The sequence below is a fragment of the Bombina bombina genome, chromosome 6 (genome assembly GCF_027579735.1).
Source record: "Bombina bombina isolate aBomBom1 chromosome 6, aBomBom1.pri, whole genome shotgun sequence".
In the NCBI taxonomy this organism is placed as follows: domain Eukaryota; kingdom Metazoa; phylum Chordata; class Amphibia; order Anura; family Bombinatoridae; genus Bombina; species Bombina bombina.
Window position 1 is genome coordinate 747,911,885 of NC_069504.1, and position 22,053 is coordinate 747,933,937.

Below are 22,053 nucleotides of genomic sequence, written 5' to 3' on the forward strand. Positions count from 1 at the left end.
CTGTACCCTTCTGAAACAATGTTCTGAATCCAAAGATTGTGAACAGAATTGATCCAAATTTCTTTGAAAAAACGTAACCTGCCCCCTACCAGCTGAGCTGGAATGAGGGCCGCACCTTCATGTGGACTTAGAAGCAGGCTTTGCCTTTCTAGAAGGCTTGGATTTATTCCAGACTGGAGATGGTTTCCAAACTGAAACTGCTCCTGAGGATGAAGGATCAGGCTTTTGTTCTTTGTTGAAACGAAAGGAACGAAAACGATTATTAGCCCTGTTTTTACCCTTAGATTTTTTATCCTGTGGTAAAAAAGTTCCTTTCCCACCAGTAACAGTTGAGATAATGGAATCCAACTGAGAACCAAATAATTTGTTACCCTGGAAAGAAATGGAAAGTAGAGTTGATTTAGAAGCCATATCAGCATTCCAAGTTTTAAGCCATAAAGCTCTTCTAGCTAAAATAGCTAGAGACATAAACCTGACATCAACTCTGATAATATCAAAAATGGCATCACAGATAAAATTATTAGCATGCTGAAGAAGAATAATAATATTATGAGAATCATGATCTGTTACTTGTTGCGCTAAAGTCTCCAACCAAAAAGTTGAAGCTGCAGCAACATCAGCCAAAGATATAGCAGGTCTAAGAAGATTACCTGAACACAGATAAGCTTTTCTTAGAAAGGATTCAATTTTCCTATCTAAAGGATCTTTAAACGAAGTACCATCTGACGTAGGAATAGTAGTACGTTTAGCAAGGGTAGAAATAGCCCCATCAACTTTAGGGATTTTGTCCCAAAATTCTAATCTGTCAGACGGCACAGGATATAATTGCTTAAAACGTTTAGAAGGAGTAAATGAATTACCCAATTTATCCCATTCTCTGGAAATTACTTCAGAAATAGCATTAGGAACAGGACAAACTTGTGGAATAACCACAGGAGATTTAAACACCTTATCTAAACGTTTAGAATTAGTATCAAGAGGACCAGAATCCTCTATTTCTAAAGCAATTAGTACTTCTTTAAGTAAAGAACGAATAAATTCCATTTTAAATAAATATGAAGATTTATCAGCATCAATCTCTGAGACAGAATCCTCTGAACCAGAAGAGTCATCAGAATCAGAATGATGATGTTCATTTAAAAATTCATCTGTAGAGAGAGAAGTTTTAAAAGATTTTTTATGTTTACTAGAAGGAGAAATAACAGACATAGCCTTCTTGATGGATTCAGAAACAAAATCTCTTATGTTATCAGGAACATTCTGCACCTTAGATGTTGAGGGAACTGCAACAGGCAATGGTACATTACTAAAGGAAATATTATCTGCTTTAACAAGTTTGTCATGACAATTAATACAAACAACAGCCGGAGGAATAGCTACCAAAAGTTTACAGCAGATACACTTAGCTTTGGTAGTTCCAGCACTAGACAGCGATTTTCCTGAAGTATCTTCTGACTCAGATGCAACGTGAGACATCTTGCAATATGTAAGAGAAAAAACAACATATAAAGCAAAATTGATCAAATTCCTTAAATGACAGTTTCAGGAATGGGAAAAAATGCCAATAAACAAGCTTCTAGTAACCAGAAGCAAAGAAAAAATCAGACTGAAATAATGTGGAGACAAAAGCGACGCCCATATTTTTTGGCGCCAAAAATGACGCCACATCTGGAACGCCGACATCTTTGGCGCAAAAGGACGTCAAAAAATGACGCAACTTCCGGCGACACGTATGACGCCGGAAACAGAAAAGATTTTTTGCGCCAAAAAAGTCAGCGCCAACAATGACGCAATAAAATTAAGCATTTTCAGCCCCCGCGAGCCTAACAGCCCACAGGGAAAAAAAGTCAAATTTTTAAGGTAAGAAAAAATGTTTGATTCAAACGCATTATCCCAAATATGAAACTGACTGTCTGAAAATAAGGAATGTTGAACATTCTGAGTCAAGGCAAATAAATGTTTGAATACATATATTTAGAACCTTATAAATAAAGTGCCCAACCATAGCTTAGAGTGTCACAGAAAATAAGATTTACTTACCCCAGGACACTCATCTACACGTTTGTAGAAGGCCAAACCAGTACTGAAACGAAAATCAGCAGAGGTAATGGTATATAAATAAGAGTATATCGTCGATCTGAAAAGGGAGGTAAGAGATGAATCTCTACGACCGATAACAGAGAACCTATGAAATAGACCCCGTAGAAGGAGATCACTGCATTCAAATAGGCAATACTCTCCTCACATCCCTCTGACATTCACTGCACGCTGAGAGGAAAACCGGGCTCCAACTTGCTGCGGAGCGCATATCAACGTAGAATCTAGCACAAACTTACTTCAACACCTCCATAGGAGGCAAAGTTTGTAAAAACTGAATTGTGGGTGTGGTGAGGGGTGTATTTATAGGCATTTTGAGGTTTGGGAAACTTTGCCCCTCCTGGTAGGAATGTATATCCCATACGTCACTAGCTCATGGACTCTTGCTAATTACATGAAAGAAATAGCACCTCCTGTTTTAGAAGGGACAATCAAAATCATAAGCCTTCAGTATGTAAATTCAGAGAGATGCAATGTGTGGCAAATATGGTTATATGGAAAAAACATGTAAAGCAGAGACATTTTCAAAACCTCAGAATAAGATACAAGAAACAGACATACTGTATATAAATATCAATCACCAAGAAGATGATACAGTTACAGAGGATGAACATTTACAAGTACCACTTTACAGATTAACAAATGATAAAAAAAATATGGACATTCCAATGCTTATATATGGAAAACAAATAAAAATTGTTTTGGACACAAGAACTGCTATGTCTGCCATGGAGAGACTGGAAGACGCTTGGCATTTTAAGGAGACTTAAGCCAACTTCAATTAGGTTACATATATATTTACATGAAATACTACATATATTATTTTATACAGTGGTGAATGTAACATTTGGAGAACAGAATAATTGCCTTAAAATTGTGGAAATTCCAAAAAATATTCATGCAATCTTTTGAAAATGATGAAAATGATACATGGATTTACTAACTAAAGATAAAATACCCATCAGTTTTTGATTCAAGCATGTGAAAACTGAAAAATCATCAGGCAGAATTACTGTTTAAAATTGGAGCAAAGACAAAATTTTCTAAACCAAGCACAGCGCCTTTTGCAATCAGAGATGCTATAGAGAGAGTGAGATTGAAAGCACCTGTTTGATACTGGCATAATAATATAGTACCTGTACGCAAAGTTAATGGCGATATCAGAATCTGTGGAGATTTTAGAGCATTAAATGAGCAAATTGAAATTGAGAGGTACCCACTACCAAAAACAGAAGATATTTTTGCAGATTTGGCAGGAGGAAAAAGGTTCACTAAACATCGACCTCAAACAAGCTTAATCGCCAGGTGGAAGTTCATCCAAATTCTAAAGAAATGCTCACAATTAACACTTACAAGGGACTGTTCAAGTATAACCGGTTGGCATTTGGGCAGCATCTGCACCAGCCATATGGCAAAGGACAATAGATACAATTCTCAAAACAATGATAGTGATCACAGCGCCAATCGGCCTAAGGATAAGTGCACACTCACGTCAGGGAGGGTTGAATAGATTTATTGTATACAAAGTGGTACTAATAAAATCAGTATGTATGAACAAGAGTTAAAATAGCAATAGAAATTTAAAAATAAATTTAAACACAAGAAAATAAAAATGACAATAAAAACCAAATATTTAAAATAAGCACAAAATTGGTAATCACAAGATAAATAATCCAAAGGTTAGGACAAATTAAGTCAGTTGTTGGGGGAGACTATTACGTTTACTCCGTTGACAACAATATGTAATTTATACTAAAACAGTCGTGCAGTGAGAACCTAATCTAAAATTGGGTGTATTCTAGAGTGAGCACGGTCTAATACCACTAGTCTGATGAACCCTTAAATGATGGCAGCAATTAGACGTAGATGGCACCGTTTAAGGGCCTAAAACCTGGTAAGTAAAGTGCAAAAAAATGTAGCACGATAGATGCCAGTGGGATTATGGATCCATATCCAAAGAATTGGCCGCAGTGAAGATCCTACAATTGGAGTGCTTGACAGTAGCCGCACTCAAATTAAGGTCTAAGGAACTAACCCCTGTTAGCAGGGGTATCTGGCTAACCAGTAAATGTTAATTGTGCAACACGAAATAAAACAGTGAGCAATGGGTACAGATAAAATATGTGGAGTAGCAGTGGTTGCAATAAAAAATCTCTGCGATCAGTACATAAATCTATAAAACATTCTAAGGTAAACCAAGTGAGAGAAATATAGAAAGAGTGGTATGGACAACACAACTAGTGCTAATTCCACAGATCATGTACAATAATCTACACAAAAAATAAAAATAAAAATAAAAAGTGGTTTTTCAACAAAGGAAAACAATAAGCCTTACAGTGCTAAAGTGCAGGCGAACAAATGTAAATGTGGGCAATATCAATACAAAATCTGTGCCAAAGAATGATAAAACAGAACAATAATAAAAAAGTGAGTGAAGTATCGTGCAGTGTCTTGAAAAAATCCAAGTAAACTTCTGTTGGGCCCAAGGAAAAAAAGGAAGAAAAACTGTTAACAAAAAATAAGGAAAAAATGAGGAAAAAAATAAAAAATATACAAAATACGAATGTCAATGTGTCAGTCAAAGTTATGAATAGACCACAATCTATTACAGACTACAGTCTATTAAGGAAGTTCCATTATAGATCTTTATCCATATAAGAAATAGTGGTAGCTGGAAAAAGGGTTATCCGGGAAATCCTTTAAACAATCCGGCTGTGAAAGTGTAATGATACGTGATGTGTAATAGAACAAGTGGTGTATAAAGTTCTTGTACCTAGTATCCACTATTGTAGGACCACTCAGCCTCACACCTAACCTTGGATTCACACAGATCTAACTTATAGGAATCCGGTTTTGCTCATTGAACTGAGGGTCACTACTGCAGGGTACAGAGTGAAAACGGAGCTGTCACGCAACCAAATGTAAGATAGGCAAATATCATTAGATGAAGATGATAGAGATGTATCTAATGTTAGGTAATATTATCTCAAAAGGGTATAAATGAATGTACATATGATAGAGAATTGCTACAATATATGGTAGGCAGGTTGTATGTATAAGAGACTCACACACTCAGTATGCAATTACTTAAGTGCAACATAGGTATAGAATATAAACCCCAAGTATATGTGATTTGCTAGACTAATAATGTATTTAGGGGTTAATTGAGCACTAGCGCAAAATGAGATTGTTTGAATCTTATATCAAATCATAGTATAAAGTTTGTCAAATGAACACACAGTATGTAGCTGCAACACTTGAGGAGTTAGTAATAAACAGCTAGTTAATTGGAATATGCAGATATCATTAATATGGAAGTCTGGAGAAATAATGAGCATAAACAGTCAATATGGTTAGATGAAATGCAAACAGCAAGCGAGTCAATGAATTCAGAGATCCATAGAAGCATGTAAATGAGATATGGCAGGTGATGAAGTTTTTCATTTATGGAGGCAGCAAACAGTCATTTAGCGTAATGGAGATGAAATAACAAACATGAAAGTCAATATTGTATCCAGCAAAGAAAGAAAGAGTATACAGACCAATTCCAAGATGTACTCCAGGAACAGCGTGGATGCAAATGCTGTTAATACTGTTACCCTGGAAGGAGAGAGTGAGAGAGCGCGGTACAGGCGCTGCAGGAACGCTGAAGTGCCGGGTGTGACGTCACACACACCCGGAGTAACGAAAGTAAGGAAACTGCAGCAAAACTTTTAGTTCCGTTTTGAATCCGGTGACTGCAGAAGCCGATTCTGATGTTCTAGTAGAGAAGGCTGAGATGACAATACTTCAGCAAAGATTCACAAGGTGAAGGTAAGTAATCCCCTATTTCAGAGGAATGGGCTAGGTGTCTCAGAGAACAGTCACGTATAGTAACAGGATCAAATTACCAAGCAGGGAGCTTAGAGAGGAGGGGCCTTAAATAGGGTACTAGGTGTAAGATTTAAAGGGACAAGCCTATGTTGAACAGATCCGTGACAGAAAGTGTCGTTGATTCCTAGAAACAGAAATAAAACATAGAGTGGCAAAGTTTTCTAAAAGTAGAATAATCAGAAAGATGCTTACCAATGTGTAGTCTACGCGTTTCGGTCCTCACAGGACCTTTATCAAGACTGGTTCATTGGTAAGCTTAAGCATCTTTAAATAGGCATACTAATCTATTAACCGGAAGTACCTCATTCTACTTCCGGTTTTCGGCTAATTTCAAATGACCGTTGTTTCCTTATTAGGGATATTCCCATGTGTTTAGTACTTAATAATTTACCTTTTAACATTCTACTATTGAATAGTAAAGATATAACATATTGTAATTCGTTCACAGTTGGTTACATCGATCGTATGATGTCACTTCCGGTAAGTATTACCAAGTGTTTTTTCCGGTTGGGGTTGACAGATGTAAACAAACCCGGTATCACTTCCGGTTGTCAATTTGTTGAATAGACAGGGTAAAGGGGTTAGATGCCTTGATATTTTCCTAATCTGTTAGTTTGAACATAATCTAATACAGACTCGCTAATATAGACTACATACCATACATCCTAATTGTATATACAAAAAGTTATAAAATATATATTAGCGTAATCTCCATCAGAGACCCAGAGGTTAAATTCCAAAAAGGTGAATAAACTTATATTGAAAAACTTTGTTATATACTTTGAAAATGAATGATTGAATGAAGGGTATCTGTGAGTTTCTTAAATAATAGAAGATTCTTGGTAAATAGCCTGGGTTTTTTTCCCGTAATACCCTATAGTCTTTATTGTCTCGAACAATTTAAGGACAGATATCTGGACATTATGGGCAGTATGTTTTTGACACCGAGTTATTTGTGTGTCTGTAGCAGAGGCTAATCTATAGTGAGGATGATAAAGCAAATAGGAACATAATGGTTCCTTGCTTGTTACCTTAGTTTCTGAGATTGAGTTTCGAGTAGTACTAAGAGTGGCTAAACAGATGCGTTATTTATCTATGCGTAAAGCCTCTTGATGTTGGATGTTCAAAGATGGAATTCATATTCTGCGCTGGTGGGGGGTTTTCTAGGGGAGTCGTGAAGTGATCACTAACAGTCGAGTCATGAGCCTGTATAGTGTGTCTTGTTTGACAAATATTTGGCAAAGGCAGATTTAAGGTTCATATTCATAAAGAGAGGGATAATCGGTTTGACCTTGTGAGTTTTCATTTAGGCGTAAGGTTATCAAGGTAGTAGGGAGGTGTTATATATGAGAGGGGACCATAAATTGATGTTAGTTCTATCCAGTTGTGTAATTTGGCGTTAGTTGAATAAATAAGTAAGATCCTCTCTATTATTCAGACCTTTAGGATGAAGGCAGTCCATCAGAAAGATCCATTTGGATTCAGCTTTGAGGAGGGTCTTTTCAAAATCACCCCCTCTCCAATTTCTTAATACTTTCTGTATGCCCATAAATTTCATCTCTTGTATTTTTCCATTGTGTTTCATGGCAAAGTGTTTGTAGAGGACCGTGTCTTTATCCTGTTTCTCTATTAGCCGGATATGCTCTCTTAACCTATCTCTGAGGCTTCTTGAGGTTTGGCCAATATATTGCAGGCCACAGGAGCACTTTTTGAGGTAGATAATACCTGTATCCTGACATCTGATAAGGTCCTTGATCTTAAATTCTTCTCCCGTTTGCGTTGATTTGAATGTCTTTGTTTTAGTACCTCGTTTACAAGCTTTGCAGCTTATGCACGGGAAGAACCCTTTAATTGGGTCTCCTTGTAGACTTTGCATGCTGGATTTTTTCTTTCTTAGCAGGCTTGGAGCTAGTCTGTTTTTGAGATTCTCTGTTTTCTTATACACAAAGCTTGGTTGGTTTGGTAGTTTGTTTCCAATAATTTCATCATTTTTCAACAAGTGCCAGTGTTTCTTGAAGATTGTTTCCATAATATGCTTGTTACTGCAGTATTCAGTAATCATTGGTACATTAAGGGTCTCTTCTGTACTTTGTTTACTCCTCTCTTTGTATTTTATTAGTTCTTTTCTTTCCACCTTCCTTACTTCCTCTATCTTAAGGTCCAATTCTTCCTCTTTATACCCTCTTTCGATGAATTTTTCTTTTAGACGTATGGCTTGTTCTTCCCATTTTCTAGTGTTGGAACAGTTTTTCCGGACTCTCAAGAGTTGGCTTTTGGGAATGTTCTTTTTCCACTTTTCATGGTGGCAACTTTCGTAGTGTACGTAGTTGTTGCTATCGACTGTTTTAAAGTGTGTGCTAGTTTCCCATTTGTTGTTTTTTACTTCTATTTGTAGATCTAAAAATACAATTTCCTTTACACTCCAAGTGTGTGTGAATTTGAGGTTCAAGCTGTTCTGGTTCATGATCTCGATCGTATAGAGTAGATCTTGTATTGAGCCTTTCCAGATGATTAAAATATCATCTATGTATCTGCGGTAAAGGACCAGGTCCGCGCTCGCTGGGCAGGAGTCCCAGAAGATACTCTCCCATTTGCCCATATACAGGTTGGCATAGCTGGGCGCGAACCTGGTCCCCATGGCTGTACCGCATATTTGTTGGTAATAGACCCCCTCGTTACAGAAATAATTGTGCTGTAGGATGTATTGGATGCTATCCACTATGAATTTAGCCTGATCTTCTAGCATCTCTGGATCTTTCTTCAGAAACCAATTCACTGCTTCAAGTCCCTCTGTGTGTGGTATACTGGTGTATAAAGCAGCGACGTCACAAGTTGCCATAATCATTCCTTCTTCCCACGGGATTTCTTCCAATATATTTAAAACTTGAGTGGAGTCTCTCAGGTAAGATGGGAGTGCTCTTACATATTTCTGGAGATGTTGATCCACATATTCTGACAAGTTGCTGGTGAGTGATCCAATACCGGAGATAATTGGATGACCAGGTGGTTCTTTGAGATTTTTGTGAATCTTGGGAAGGTGATATATTATGGGTGTTATCGGATATTTAGTGTCCAAATAGCTGTATTCTTTTTCATCCAATATACCTGATGATTTTGCTTTCTCTAGAAGTTCATTTAGTTCTTCCTGGAACCTATTCACAGGATCATTCCTGAGTTTTTGGTATGTCGTCTGATCATTGAGTAGGCGTTGGTTCTCTGCCATATACTTCTCTCTATCCAGGATAACTATACCTCCACCTTTATCAGCTGGTTTTATCGTCAGTTGGTTGTTATTCTCTAATCTTCTGATTGTTTCCATATGCAGTTTTGATAAATTGGGTTTTATTCTTTTCAAGTTTTTTCTCTTGATATCCTTAATATCTTTAGTAACCATTAGTTCAAATGCCTCAATGGCATTTCCTTTCGCATGAACAGGGTAGAACCTTGATTTTGGTTTTAACCCTGTATGTATATAAGGGTCCTCAGCATCTGCTGACGTATAGCTCCTTATTGGTGTCGGGTCTGATGGAGTTTTTAGAAAGTACCTCTTTAGGGTTAATTTTCGTATAAAGCTTTTTGTGTTTACAAATGCTTGAAATTTATCCATGCTTCTTGCTGGAGCAAATGAGAGACCATATTTCAGAATCTCTCTTTCCTCTTTATTGATTTCATAGGTGCTGAGGTTAAAGATACCATCTCCAATGTTTTTATCGTTGTTTGGAATTTCTGATGTAGTCGCTGTCTGTATAGGTACTTCATCGTCCCATGTCCTCTCTTTTTCATCATTAAGTTCTGATTTCCTTTTTATTTTTTTACCTCCACGTTTTCCTCTAGTATTTTTCTTTTGTTTTATTCCATTTGCCTCCGTTTTGGTAGTTTCTTTTATCTTGTTTGTTTGTCTTTTGCAGTTGGTGGATTCATCCTTAAAAAATTCGATGAGGAGGCAGTTTGATTTAAACTTATTGGATTTAAATCACCATTCTGTACTGTTCTATTAGAACCTTCATTTTGTCTGCAAACCATATCTGGTTTCCTGAATGGTTTCCTGTCGTGTGTTTCATAGGTTCTCCTTTCATGATCCCCATGCGTTCTCTCATTATCCCAATTTACGTGTCTCGATCCAGCATTATGGTATTCATTGCTTTGATCATCTGTGTATCTTTGATATCCGGGGTAATTCTGGGAATTGTTCCATCTTTCTCCCCTATATTGGCGTCTATTAGCCCTTCTGTAGTGCCATGTAGGATATTGTATTTGGCTTTGGTCATCTCTACCGATAAAATTGTTTCTATGGTTATTCCTATAGAATCTTTGATATGGTGCCTTAGCCCAAGGTCTATAAGGGCTATCATATTGTCTATAATATGGTTCTGGTCTGTAATTTTGCGACCCTCGCCATTGCTCATCCTCCCTTCTATAGTCAGGATTATCTCTATAGTTATTATTTATATCCCATTCATATCTGTTGGGACTATAGTCAGAATACATCCTGTCTCTTTGAAATCTATTTGTATTTGGTTTTTGTTGGTGCAATCTATTTTGCCTTAGATTTTGTGTGTATTGGTTTGTCTCTTCAGGTAATCTTTCTTGTGTAGTATTACCATTAGGTTGGTCTATTGTGCCCCCCCCCCATGGTTTCATTAGTTGGTGTGGGGTCTATAGTTTCAATGTTTTCGTTACCGTGAGTTCTTTTTCCATCTAGTTCTCTCTTTAGTTTTTTGCTTTTTTTAGTGATTACATCTTCTCTAATTTTTGTAACTTTTTTAACTAAATTTGTTTTCTTCTCAGAAATATCAATCCCAGAATTTTCTAGGTTCATCAATATCTGTTCATCCTCTTTAATTTCGTTATCAGTTTCGTGTAGTAATTCGTCTCTATAATCAATAATGATATTCATTAGAGTGACAGAAGCAGTTGATAATGCCTCTGTCCATCTTTTGAAATATTTGGGTTTGGATATTGGGAAAGCACATTCTTTAGAGACCATTAGACCTTTAGGAATAATGTTGAATTCGATACATTTCCTTAAAAATGATATGTCAGCTTTGTACTTGACTTCTGATACTAATGATTTCTCTAGGTTTTTGAAGATGGTTTGGATATCCAAACAATCATCTCCTTCTTTGTCTATAAGACATGTATCGAGGTCAATTTCTTGCCTGATGTCTGTTAAGGTTTCCATACTAAAAAAATTGTTTGTGAGTGTGTTCAAAGCTGCTGAAATATCGGCTAGAGCAGTGGTCAAACAGAAAAAATGGTTTGATATACCAGCGCTAAGAAATATCCTAAGCTGTGAAACACAAAAAGGGGCCTAACCAATCCCCTAAGGGAACAGAATCTCAAAACAATGATAGTGATCACAGCGCCAATCGGCCTAAGGATAAGTGCACACTCACGTCAGGGAGGGTTGAATAGATTTATTGTATACAAAGTGGTACTAATAAAATCAGTATGTATGAACAAGAGTTAAAATAGCAATAGAAATTTAAAAATAAATTTAAACACAAGAAAATAAAAATGACAATAAAAACCAAATATTTAAAATAAGCACAAAATTGGTAATCACAAGATAAATAATCCAAAGGTTAGGACAAATTAAGTCAGTTGTTGGGGGAGACTATTACGTTTACTCCGTTGACAACAATATGTAATTTATACTAAAACAGTCGTGCAGTGAGAACCTAATCTAAAATTGGGTGTATTCTAGTGTATCTGACCGTGGGTGAGCACGGTCTAATACCACTAGTCTGATGAACCCTTAAATGATGGCAGCAATTAGACGTAGATGGCACCATTTAAGGGCCTAAATCCTGGTAAGTAAAGTGCAAAAAAATGTAGCACGATAGATGCCAGTGGGATTATGGATCCATATCCAAAGAATTGGCCGCAGTGAAGATCCTACAATTGGAGTGCTTGACAGTAGCCGCACTCAAATTAAGGTCTAAGGAACTAACCCCTGTTAGCAGGGGTATCTGGCTAACCAGTAAATGTTAATTGTGCAACACGAAATAAAACAGTGAGCAATGGGTACAGATAAAATATGTGGAGTAGCAGTGGTTGCAATAAAAAATCTCTGCGATCAGTACATAAATCTATAAAACATTCTAAGGTAAACCAAGTGAGAGAAATATAGAAAGAGTGGTATGGACAACACAACTAGTGGATAATATGTTAATAACTGGAAGGACTGATAGATAACAAAGAAAATGTGGAGAAGGGGTTGCAAAGGTTGTAGGAATTTGGTTTAAAAATCAATTTACCAAAGTGAGAATTATTCAAGAAAAGGCTGGAGTTTTGTGCTTACACTGTAAATAAAGAAGGTATCCACACAAATAAGAGAAAATAAGGGCTTTAACCCAATCAGCAAGACCAAGGAACATACATCAACTACGATCATATCTTAGTTTAGTGAATTATTATCTTTTTTTTTACCTAATTATATCCCTTGCATAGGCTATTAGATACCAAAGAAAAGTGGATTTAAAAAAAAAAACCAAAGGAATTAATTTTGTTATCTTGAGTTTAGTACATTATGACATGTTCAAACCTATAACAGTAGCATGTGATGCCTCACCATATAGACTGGGGCTGTACAATCCCACATTATGCCTGAGTGCACAAAAATGCCTACATCATTTGCTTTCAGAGAGATCAGAGACACATTGGCCATAAAAAAAATATTTATCTGTATGGGCGTAAGTTCACACTAATAACTGACCACAAGCCCTTATTATCAATTTTCAGCCCAAGCAAAGTAATTTCTATAACTATAGCTTACAGCTAACCTGTTACTGAGGTATGCTCTATTTTTATGTTTATGAAACAGAATGTGAGGCAGTTTTTAAAAAAATAAAGAATAATCATGCATTATTGGAATACGCAGCACCCAACAACAGGGGTAACACCAGCTTTGCTACTGATAGAAAGAAATTAAAAACAAAATTAGACCTTCTTATACCAAACATGATAATTCTGTTCCATTTAAAGTAGCAGAGAAACAAAAAGGATCTTATTTGGGTTAAAAAGTTTAATTCACAATTAACTAAATGGTTACCGGCATTTGTTTCTGGATTACTGGGCACAATAATGTATTCTGTGACATTGGAGAATGGACAATCAGTAAGAAGACATGTTGATCATATAGGAATATGCAACAGGGATAAACTAAGGGTTTAAAGTCAATGTGAAGAATATGAAGATATCTGGCTTGATTCGTATCGCCTACAACCCAAAGCAAGAAACCTGAAACTGATCATCTAGAAGAAGCTAGGGATGAAGCTGAAGCGCAAGCTAATAATGGAGTCCCTGCCAGAAGATAATCTACTAGAATTAGAGCACCACCAAATAGATATCAGAGCACAGAAAATATTAGAGACTATTCGGCTCATACTCTGTAATTGAAACGTGCAAAAAGGGCTAAAGGTGGTGATTTATCAAGCTGAAACGGACAGGGGCTCACATACGTGCCCCTGTCCACCACAGCTCGCCTCTGGAGCCTGAACTAAGATATAATCCAGGAATGGAGTCACTGAAATACCTTGAGCTCTGATTAAAGACAAATGGGTTCCCAAAAACTTTTGTGAAAATTCTGGGAACTGTAGCCAGCCCAAACAGTAGTTCCACAAACGGAAATTTTTTGTCCAGAAAGGCAAATCGGAGATATTGGAAATGGTCCTTGTGAATTGGGAAATTAAGGTAAGCATCTTTAAAATCTATGGTGGACATGAATTGGCCTGGTTGAACAAGATGAAATATAGTTCTGATTGTTTCCATTTTGAAGGTCTGAACTCTGAGAAATGTTTTGTTTCAGATCTAGAATAGGCCTGAAATTTCCCTCTTTCTTGGAAACTATAAACAGGTTAGAATAAAAACCCTGGCCTTGTTACAACATAGGAACTGGAAGGGATACTCCCATGAGTTCTAGATCCTGAACGCATTGATAAAGGCTTGTGCATTTTTATAGTATTCTTTGCAATGTTGGACAGAATAAACCTTCCTGGGAGGCCTTGATTTAAAGCCTATTCTGTATCCCTGGGAAACAATGTATAACACCCAGGGATGATGTCTCCCTGGTCGACCGAGTCCACACACAAGCACTTTAATTTCAGCACAGGGCAGGGCACGCAGCGCAGCCACGCACTTCAGCAGCAGCTCCCTCCTGTACTGAGTTTGACTCTTCCCGCGCCTGAAGTCTAACTGACTGTGTCGGCCGACGTCACATAAATCCGACGTCAGGTGACCCACACTCTGTCACTCAGCAGCCCAGCAGGCACGCCTCCCTGGCAGTGCTGATGCTGATTGGCTGAGTGATCTAGCTCCATCATGGAGGCGGTTTTGATAACCATCTCCATTGGAGCTTGTATGAGGGCCCAGCAAGACACCACTGGATGGCGCTAGCTTTAAGTGAGCAGTTAAGTTATTCAGATCCATGTTGCGCAATTAATGGAGGGCAGCGGACCGGCTCACTGCCTTCTAATTGCGCAACAATGGATGCTGAATTTGGCAGCGCAAGCGCAGGACAAAGGAAGTTAAATAATGATGATGTGGGTAATCGCCGTCAGGGGGTGGGGGGTACCCTTTGGGGTGGGGGTGGCCAAAAAAATAAAAGACAAAAAATACTTTTAAAAAAATATATATATATATATTATTTGAAATCTTTTTTCCCTGATTGGACAGGGGAGGCGCTGCCTCCCCTGCCTCCTATTACTGCACGTCACTGCAGGGATCTCATACAGGCTTGTGTAGTTTTTTTTTTTATTAACACACATGTTTTGCTTCTTGAAAGGATTGTTTCTTAGCAAATACTCACTGCATTAAAAACAGTTTCTTCAGGAGATTATTATTTATTGTTAAAAGAAAATGTTCATATAACAATGAATTAAGGTCTTTCACAACTGGAAGACTCTGTTACACAAATATCTTGTCATTCATTTAGCTGGAAAGAGACATTTTACAGGAGAGCTTCATGGATGATTTAGTTACCTCAGACTCTCTCACACAAACGGGGGAAGGTCTCGCATACATACAGGGGGAAGGGATCTCACAAAGACACTATCATGTGATCTCTGTCACACACAACAGCTACACTACATCCCCTTCCTTCTCAAAAATAAAACAAATAACAATAGTCTTTTTCTTGCTTTGTTTCCATACAGTCCTCTCTCTTTCTTTGGGATCGATTTTATCAAAGGCTTCGCAAGCCTTTCAACCCCATACGACTGCAGGTTCTCGCAAGAGAACCTGCACGTCATATTTAACAAGCAGTGGTCATCAGAGCGCTGCTTTCCTAACCTTTCGCCGCCTCTAAAGTGGTGAATATCAATATCCCCGGTATAGTCTGGATCAGCCAATCGGATTGAACTTGAATCTGATTGGCTGATTCAATCAGCCAATCCGATTTTTCCTACCTTAATTCCGATTGGCTGATAGTATCCTATCAGCCAATTGGAATTGAAGGGACGCCATCTTGGATGATGTCCCTTAAAGGAATATCCATTCATCGTTAGTCGTCAGGAAGAAGAGGATGGCTCTGCGTCGTCTCGTCTGAAGATGGCTCCGCTCCGCTCCGGATGGATGAAGATTGAACACGGCTCCTGGATGAAGACTTCTATTGGATGGAAGACTTTTTCAGCGCCGCCTGGATGATGACTTCATCGGATGGAAGACTTCTTCAGCGCCGCCTGGATGATGACTTCTTCCGCTCTGGATCTCCTCTTCGGTTCCATCGGTGGGTCGGCTGGCTGAAGACGACTCAAGGTAGGATGATCTTCAGGGGGGTAGTGTTAGGTTTATTTAAGGGGGGTTTGGGTTAGATTAGGGGTATGTGGGTGGTGGGTTTTAATGTTGGGGGGGGTTGTATTTTTCTTTTACAGGCAAAAGAGCAGAATTCTTTGGGGCATGCCCCGCAAAAGGCCCTTTTAAGGGCTGGTAAGGTAAAAGAGCTTTGAACTTTTTTTAATTTAGAATAGGAAAGGGCATTTTTTTTATTTTAGGGGGGCTTTGTTATTTTATTAGCGGGCTTAGATTAGGTGTAAGTAGCTTAAAATTGTTGTAATATTTTTTAAATGGTTGTAACTTATTTTTTTTTGCATTTAATTTTTTTTTTATTGAGGATTGGATGTTACACATACAGTCATGAAATAACGAATGTACAGATTCAGAAATAAAGTAAAACATGACAAAATTAACTGTCATAGGTAAAATTGCAGTGTGTATGTAAACAATACAAATTTAACGCAAATTTCAAAAACCTCATTTTTAGTATGATATCAAACTATATCTCTTTATACATCAAGATTAAATAGGTAATTACCCCATATTGCTATAAAATGGCCACTCTTGGACCATGGACCACCTTATGAGAGTAAAAAGAGGGGTATGAGGGAGAAAGAGAAGAGGGGCCACTTTTGGGCCCAATATCTAAAATGAAATAGTACAATGAGTAGGGAACCATCATTAGCAGTAGTTTAGGCAGGTCAACTAGAGCAGGATGGAAGCGTAACTAGCACTAGGTAGCGAAAGCCACACCACATTGTCCTAACAGCCCATCTGATTATGCAATCTTAAGTGCAGGTAGGCTAGGACATATGGCTTTTCTAAGTCTATATGTATATAAACCTCGGTGGGGGATGTGAGTAATCAGGGTATCCTTCAATTTTATAAGCAGGCCATAGTCTACTAATTGTGAAAATACGGGTATTTTAAATATGTCTGCGGTGCGCCGCCCCGGCCGCCGGCAGCACACCACCAAGACAAAATGAGATGGAATAATCGCTTAAGAGAAAGCTAAGGCCTACCTAATAATACACTGAGGTATATGACCAATTAGCCTGTAAAGAATGACCTGGAGCCAATTGATATATAGAATGAAAGGTTTACACAGATTTCCCTAAGCAGCCTAACATTTTGAAATTTGGGTATACAATGTATTTCTTAAATGTGGGGATTCAAACATTAATGTAGGTAGAACAAACAAAGTTAAGACATCTAGTCCCAAACAATATGAGCAAAAATCTAATTTATCTATTTGGCCAGAGGAGTCACTTGATTACAAAATTATCCCGGTGATCTATAACAAACATTAACTTCAGAACAGAACTGATTTGACCCTTGCAGGCACATATATTTAGACAGTCAAAAAAAGCAAATTAGCAAGCACTTTAGAGCAGAACTGATTTAACCCTGGTAGGCACATATATTAGGATAATCAAAAAACAAACAAACATATTAGCAGATAGTCTTTCTATAACTAGTAATATTAGGTATGACACATAATCATCATATAAATAATAATTGTGTAGTGTACATTCTGGCTCACTCTAACAGGGATGTCTCTCAGTAATATTAATAGTTCACCGTAGCGATATTCTAATTTTGCAATCTCCGTCCTGAGGCATGGAATAGTCTTTATTTCCTACCTAACCCACTCCGCACCAATCGTCTTGAGTGCCAGAGAGTGCATCTATAGTACCTTGTCCTGTGAAAAAGATTTGCCGGCCCCAGAGGCTCAATGTGGCCGGAAGGATCCGTCTCTCAAGGGAATAGCCTGGTTCCGCTCCCAGTCTGGCCCCTATATCAACGAAAGTTGCCGGTCCACATCGGGTGACAGTTGCAAAGCGTAGACATGAGAGCTCCGGCTCTGTAAATAAGTGAGTAAGATCAACCCCTCTGACTATGTAAGAGGGCTCCGGTATTGGGGATTCAAAGGAAATCTTCCTCTCGGAAGCAACGTTAGCCATCCCAGAGTTGTTTGAAAGGGAGAGGTGATCCTGTGGTGTATCAGGGAGAATCTCTGGTTCCCCTGTAGGCTCAGACAGTATCGGTATGTGAGTGGCCACCGGCAAAACAAGAGTGTTAGGTAGGGTTCCTGTTAGTATGGGTCTCTTAGCCTGGGGTGCCGGAACATCAGTAGCGCTATCACCAACTGCCCTCAAGCAATCCATCTGGGCATAAGGATACGGGGCTTCTCCACCAGGCAGGTCTGCCGTGGGGGGGGGGGGGGGGAGATCCACCATGAGGATCCCTTACTGTGCGGTCCGTTGTCGCCATATGAGTACTCGAACCATGCTGCGGGGTCGCAAGCAGCCTGCATAGTTCCTCTTCCAGACTCTTAAAATGATTGCTCAGAAGTCGGGTAATCCGTCGCTCCCATCTGTTAAGTCCATCCATTTCAAAATAGAAAGTATTAGTATGCCGCTTTGGGAGGTATTTCCAAGTTCAGTATTAAAGTAGATGGTTCCCTCTATTCAGAAATTTATCCCGTTGCAGGATACCGTAACCCCAGAGTTTGGGGGGGGGTTAGAATGCGGCAGTCCCAGACCTATGCTTCCCAGTTCCCACAGACTATATGGCTATAAGTCGACATGCTGCATTTACACAGCAAGACACAAAATGGCTTCCATGATGTGAGAAAGTCCGTCACATAGCTGTCTCAAAGAGCATAGGCTATGAGGATCTATCAGCTTCCAGATATAGAGAGCTCTTAGAAATATATAGAATATTATATATTGCTGCAGTTAAACTGTAAAAAAACTCCTCAAACCTCTGGAGCTTCACAGAGACGCGTCCTGCCGCTTTGTGAGTAGGCTCCGCACCCGTAACTTATTTTTTTTATTTTTTTTTATTTTTTTGTAACTTAGCTTTTTTTATTTTTTGTACTTTAATTTATTTAATTAATGTAATGATAGTGTAGTGTTAGGTTTAATTGTAACTTAGGTTAGGATTTATTTTACAGGTAATTTTGTATTTCTTTTAGCTAGGTAGTTATTAAATAGTTAATAACTATTTAATAACTATTCTAACTAGCTAAAATAAATACAAAGTTACCTGTAAAATAAATATAAATCCTAAAATAGCTACAATATAATTATTATTTATATTGTAGCTATCACACGGCTAGATTTAGAGTTGGGCGGTAGCCATCAAAACCAGCGTTAGAGGGTCCTAACGCTGGTTTTTACCACCCTCTGGTATTTGGAGTCAGTCAGGAAAGGGTCTAACGCTCACTTTGCAGCCGCGACTTTTCCATACCGCAGATCCCCCTACGCCATTTGCGTATCCTATCTTTTCAATGGGATCTTTCTAACGCCGGTATTTACAGTCGTGGCTGAAGTGAGCGTTAGAAATATAACGACAAAACTCCAGCCGCAGAAAAAAAACAGTAGTTAAGAGCTTTCTGGGCTAACGCCGGTTCATAAAGCTCTTAACTACTGTGCTCTAAAGTACACTAACACCCATAAACTACCTATGTACCCCTAAACCGAGGCCCCCCCACACCGCCGCCACTCTATTAAATTTTTTTAACCCCTAATCTGCCGCTCCGTACACCGCCGCCAGCTACATTATCCGTATGTACCCCTAATCTGCTGCCCTTAACATCGCCGACACCTACATAATATTTATTAACCCCTAATCTGCCCACCGAACCGCACCGCTACTATAATAAATGTATTAACCCCTAATCCGCCTCACTCCCGCCCCATTAAACCCTATAATAAATAGTATTAAACCCTAATCTGCCCTCCCTAACATCGCCGACACCTAACTTCAAACATTAACCCCTAATCTGCCAACCGGAGCTCACCGCTATTCTAATATATTTTTTAACACCTAAAGCTAAGTCTAACCCTAACACTAACACCCCCCTAAGTTAAATATAATTTTTATCTAACGAAATAAATTAACCATTATTAAATAAATGAATCCTATTTAAAACTAAATGCTTACCTGTAAAATAAGCCCTAAGATAGCTACAATATAAATTATAATTATATTGTAGCTATTTTAGGATTAATATTTATTTTACAGGCAACTTTGTAATTATTTTAACCAGGTACAATAGCTATTAAATAGTTAAGAACTATTTAATAGTTACCTAGTTAAAATAATTACAAAATTACCTGTAAAATAAATCCTAACCTAAGTTACAATTAAACCTAACACTACACTAGCAATAAATAAATTAAATAAAATACCTACAATTATCTACAATTAAACCTAACACTACACTATCAATAAATTAAATAAAATACCTACAATTATCTACAATTAAAACTAACACTACACTATCAATAAATTAATTAAATACAATACCTACAAATAAATACAATTAAATAAACTAACTAAAGTACAAAAAATAAAAAAATATTTACAAACATTAGAAAAATATTACAACAATTTTAAACTAATTACACCTACTCTAAGCCCCCTAATAAGACCCCCAAAATAAAAAAATGCCCTACCCTATTCTAAATTTAAAAAGTTCAAAGCTCTTTTACCTTACCAGCCCTGAAAAGGGCCCTTTGCGGGGCATGCCCCAAAGAATTCAGCTCTTTTGCCTGTAAAAAAAAAAACATACAATACCCCCCCCAACATTACAACCCACCACCCACATACCCCTAATCTAACCCAAACCCCCCTTAAATAAACCTAACACTAAGCCCCTGAAGATCTCCCTACCTTGTCTTCACCTCACCGGGTTCAGCAATCGGTCCAGAAGAGGGTCCGAAGTCTTGATCCAAGCAGCGGCTGAAGAACTCCATCATCGGGCTGAAGTCGGAAGTCCATCGGGATGAAGTCTTCTATCAAGCCGCATCTTCAATCTTCTTTCTTCCGGAGCGGAGCCATCTTCTTCCCAGCCGACGCGGATCCAACCTCTTCAAGCGACGCCTACTCGCCGAATGATGGTTCCTTTAAATGACGTCATCCAAGATGGCGTCCCTCAAATTCCTATTGGCTGATAGGATTCTATCAGCCAATCAGAATTAAGGTAGGAATATTCTGATTGGCTGATGGAATCAGCCAATCAGATTCAAGTTCAATCCGATTGGCTGATTCCATCAGCCAATCAGATTGAGCTCGCATTCTATTGGCTGTTCCGATCAGCCAATAGAATGCGAGCTCAATCTGATTGGCTGATTCCATCAGCCAATGAGAATTTTCCTACCTTAATTCCGATTGTCTGATAGAATCCTATCAGCCAATCGGAATTCGATGGACGCCATCTTGGATGACGTCATTTAAAGGAACCGTCATTCGGCGAGTAGGCGTCGGTAGAAGAGGATTTTCCGCGTCGGCTGGAAGATGATGGCTCCGGAAGAAAGAAGATTGAAGATGCTGCTTCATAGAAGACTTCATCCCGATTATGGACTTCTTCAGCGCCCCCTTGGATCAAGACTTCAGCCCGATGATGGATTTCTTCAGCCGCCGCTTGGATCCAGACTTCAGCCCGAGGATGAACGTCACTCTTCAGCCCCCCGCTTGGGCTTGGATCAAGACATCGGAGGCTCTTCTGGACAGATCGGGACCTGGTGTGGTGAAGACAAGGTAGGGAGATCTTCAGGGGCTTAGTGTTAGGTTTATTTAAGGGGGGTTTGGGTTAGATTAGGGGTATGTGGGTGGTGGGTTGTAATGTTGGGGGGTGGGGTATTGTATGTTTTTTTTTTACAGGCAAAAGAGCTGAATTCTTTGGGGCATGCCCCGCAAAGGGCCCTTTTCAGGGCTGGTAAGGTAAAAGAGCTTTTCTATTTTAATTTTAGAATAGGGTACGGCATTTTTTTATTTTGGGGGTCTTTGTTATTTTATTAGGGGGCTTAGAGTAGGTGTTATTAGTTTAAAATTGTTGTAATATTTTTCTAATGTTTGTAAATATTTTTTTATTTTTTGTAACTTAGTTCTTTTTCATTTTTTTTACTTTAGTTAGTTTATTTAATTGTATTTATTTGTAGGTATTGTATTTAATTAATATATTGATAGTGTAGTGTTAGGTTTAATTGTAGATAATTGTAGGTAGTTTATTTAATTTATTTATTGATAGTGTAGTGTTAGGTTTAATTGTAACTTAGGTTAGGATTTTAGGTAATTTTGTAATTATTTTAACTAGGTAACTATTAAATAGTTATTAACTATTTAATAGCTATTGTACCTGGTTAAAATAAATACAAAGTTGCCTGTAAAATAAATATAAACCCTAAAATAGCTACAATATAATTATAATTTATATTGTAGCTATATTAGGGTTTATTTTACAGGTAAGTATTTAGATTTAAATAGGAATAATTTATTTAATAAGAGTTAATTTATTTC